Genomic DNA, 4,009 nt, shown 5'->3' with positions numbered 1-4,009 from the left:
TATTCAAACCATGCCAGAGTGGCCTGGTTCCCTATCCCCACCCCCGCTTTCCCACCCAAAGGCTCTGCAACCACTTCACAAAAGAAAGTGAAAGCAAAGCCCCACTGTGGACTAACCTTTGTATGGGTAAACAACTCCAGGTCAAAAAAGGGAGGAAGAGGAATGTGAATCTGCAGTTTTCCTGGGACAATTCCAGGAGTGGGAGTGCAAAGCAAGGAAACCACCAGAAGACTCCAAGCCCCCCCACCCACATTCATAAAGGAGGTTCACAGACATGCATTTTTTTTTTTTTTTCACAGACACCACCTTTTTTTCCAGTAAAGACATTAAAATGAAGTCATCCTTTTCCTGATAGGAAAAGTCAGCCTCACATGAGCAGGTATTTTACTCACTCACTTTTTAAGCAAAGATCTGTCCTGAAGGAGGCAAACCTGCAACTGTAAGATTTTGAAGAAAAGGTATTTGAAGCACGAAGACAGTTAAAATAGATTCTTTGCACAATGTATTCAGGTATTTGCTTCATAATATTTGAAGGGAGCAGTTTTACAACAGAAAAAAATTGTAAAGTTTTTGAGAATGAAAAGTTTGCAGACCACTGCAAACCGAGCAACTTAACTCAAGGAGGTCTGTGCCAGCTTGTGCACACAGTGTAACAAGCACAGGCCTGCTGAAGGGAAGGCAATTTTGAATGTAGTTGGATTGTTTTCCACTCAGAGCCTCAGGAATTTTTGTCCATTCCCAGGGAAAAGAGAATAATGGTGCCCATAAAATAACAAGATGGTGCCATATTAGCCAGCCATCTGGGTAACAGCTGAAAGCAGCACTGTTCCGAGGCGGGCTATGGCAGTATGGGATCCACATCCCCAAAAAAGGGCTCAGATGGGCTTCTCCCAAGATGTCCAGGTCTTTCCCAATGTGTGTCTCTCACTTCGGTTTGTATAACTAAGATCAAAGGAGGCCCTGTGGGCCTCAGGAGAAACCATCACCATTACTTAAAGAATGAAGATTTCCTAAATACAGGGATATCTCCAGAAACAACCTTTTTTTTCAAATCAGAGTAGCTTATCTCAAGTCAGGGCAATATCCAGAGGAAAGGTTTTGTCACATGAAGTCATTCTGTCCTTGCTGGAACCAGTCCCACCAGATGAAATCCCCTCCTGCCTCCTCCATGCCCAGGTTCCTTAGCATAAGATATAAAACACTGGTTCATTTTATTTCTTCAAAATTTATAGCCATGTAAATTCTCCATATGTATAGTGTTAACTTTGTTTTTTTTCTCCTATTAATGCATCTGATCTTCATTTGTTTGCTCATCCAGCCTCAGAGGAGCTGAGGGAGTGGGGGAATTTTCTCCTGCACCCAGGTATTTCAAGTAAATAGCTCAACACAAGTGAGAAGTTCTGTCTTCATGATGCTGCAGGACACTGGAAAGAGCTGAACCCACAAGGTTGAGCTACCACAAGGCAGCCAGAGAAATCACAAAAATCCCCAACTACTTATGTAGCAAACCTCAGAGATTTTCTGGCCCCATGGGGAGGGTTGGAAAGGGGTCCCTGTGTCTCACCCACTTGGTAAAATGAGCAACTCATTGCTGTTGTTGTGAGTCCACTGGGTACCATCTGGAGAAACCAGGAAACTCTTTAGATAGAATGTCTAGACCTTGTTAAATACAAAAATCCCTTTCTTCACTGTCTCTACCTCCAGGCTGCCTCTGTTCCTAATTAAAAATATGAGAAAACTGTGGGCCAGGGAAGTTGAATGGTCAACTTCCTGAGGCAGAACCTGTTTGAACTAGGAAAGGAACACGGATCTTCCCATCTTAATCTCTAATCTGTCCCCAGTTCTTATTTCAAGTCTGTAATTTTAGCCACAGACTAGACACAACAGGATATAGTCAAGGGCATACGTTTCTTTATATGTTCCTCAAGTTGTTTTTATGTCATTTGGTGAAGAAATAGAATTGGCTCAGACTTGGGCAGGAAGCTGGTTGTGAAGTTACAATTGTCCCTGACTCACTAGGTGCAATTCTTCACACGGCAAGCCCTCCTGGGTGACGTGGACTAGGATTTATCTGCATGTTATGTGAACTACAAGGAAGCAACACTTATTATTCCTTCGTTCCCAGTGAAATATCTCTTCAGTAACAAGTCACCCATTGCAAGGATTTTCAGGATCCCTATGGGTAACAGAGACCCTATTCACTAAATGAAAGTTATTTACTCTTTGTATTTTGAAGTTCATTAAAGGTTATTACATTAAAGATTATTTCATTAAAGATTATTACATTAAATTATTACAGTCCCTCATGAAAAAAGTACAGAAAATAATAAACATGGATTCCATGTACTTAGAATTAGAAAAATAGGAGGTCTCCACAAAAGGATCCTGTGATCACTTAAGTTTGGATACATTGAATCCCATTTTCCCCTCAAAACTTTGCAGGACAAATGAACAGGTTAAAACTGTTGTTGAAAAAAAGTCCGATAGTCAATAGATTGACCTAGTCAGTTTTACTGAAGTCAAACTTTTGGAGAAGACTGACTTTTTTCCATTCATGAAATGTCTATTAATAACTGTTCTACAGATTACACATCAGGAAATCTGAGCCTCTCTCTCACCTCTTGCCTCAACCAAAAGCATAATTTAAGATGTGAAAGATGGCCATCCTTTATAAAACACCTTCAAGTCTTCACAGTCTCTGGCAAATCACCCACTGGATCCAGGTCTTGATCTTCCCAACCCTCGTTTGCAATGATTCAATCCTTGCATCGCAGCTTTTCTCCCTCATGCTTCTTCCCTGAGGATATGGGGAACTCATTAGCTCACTCCTTATGAAGACCCTCTACAAAGATCTTTTTTAAAATGCAAATATGCAAAAACTGGTTAGGAGCAGAAAATTTTATCTCAAGGTCCTGTTGCAGGGCCAGCAGCCTCCTCCCAAACACCATGACTCCAGCCAGGAAGGGCAGCAGTCAGGTGCCAAGTCCAATTGTTACAGAGTTAGAAGCTGGCCTCCTGTCTGAAGGACTTTAATCAGGGAGTGAGTACAAGTATGATCCAAGCAAATTCAATCAGACAAGCAGTATCTCCTCAAGGAGATGGATAACCCTTAGAATACTAAGATTCTGCACCTCCCCAAGTTGCAGTGTAGGGTGAACTGATGGGACCACCGTTGGAGGTCCTGGAAGAGGCATCAAGAGTTGACCTGGATAACCCAGAATAAACCAATTAACACTAGAAGCTCTTCAGACACCTCTGAAATCTACCAGCTCACAAAAGGTAATAAAATTTCAGCTCTCGTAGCTGTCCCTTTCGAGTTTTGGTAAAACAGTGTCCTCTTTGCCCTGTCCTAACTCCAGTGGAGGTGGCATAGAACTTCATGTTCCCAACTGCCTACTCACCCTCATCAGAGAACCCTCTGCATCTGGCATGTTCGCCCTGTGTATGCTCCAGGCCAGGAGATCACTGAGCCATGAGAGGTCAGATCCAGAAAATTGGGAGGAACTGGACAAATGGGGGGCAGGACAGCAGGATAAAATAAAACATCAGCAGAACACATCTCCCCTCCCCCAACCCCTCCTACACTGTCACCAAGTATGGCTTTGGAATCTTAGACCTGCAATGTCCAGTGGTTTCATCAGGCTGACTTACAGAACAATATTTTTGTTTTGTTTTGTTTTTGGTTGTTCTTGTTTTACATATGGAATGCATCACATGTTTGCATGTCATCCTTACCCAAGGACCATGCTAGTCTTCTAGCATCTATGTAGCATTCTAGTTTTAATATACGTGCTTTTGAAGCAAGCATGGAACAGTGTCTACAAAGCACGTATATTAAAACTAGAATACTACTTATCCCCATTTACCGAAGACCAAACATCAATATATAGCAAGCATGTAATAAACAATGGCTTAATGAATTGAAGAACAAGCAGACACAAGATTTTGAGGTCAGCTTTTCCAGGAAAGGAACTACCAGGCCTTTCCTTTCTTATCTTAAGTTCTATCA

The 4,009-nt window shown here is 42.0% G+C and overlaps 1 pseudogene; it reads right to left on the bottom strand.

The window, feature by feature from the left end:
• Nucleotides 1–3,694: 3,694 nt before the first annotated feature.
• LOC119242421 (U6 spliceosomal RNA) lies at nt 3,695–3,808 on the bottom strand (annotated as a pseudogene).
• Between the last annotated feature and the right edge of the window lie 201 nt (nt 3,809–4,009).

Source organism: Talpa occidentalis, unplaced genomic scaffold (assembly GCF_014898055.3).
Source record: "Talpa occidentalis isolate TD23 unplaced genomic scaffold, MPIMG_talOcc4v2.1 talOcc4.12, whole genome shotgun sequence".
NCBI classification, from domain to species: Eukaryota; Metazoa; Chordata; class Mammalia; order Eulipotyphla; family Talpidae; genus Talpa; species Talpa occidentalis.
The sequence above is the reverse complement of the archived record's forward strand: the minus strand, read 5'-3'. Positions and strand labels throughout refer to the sequence as shown.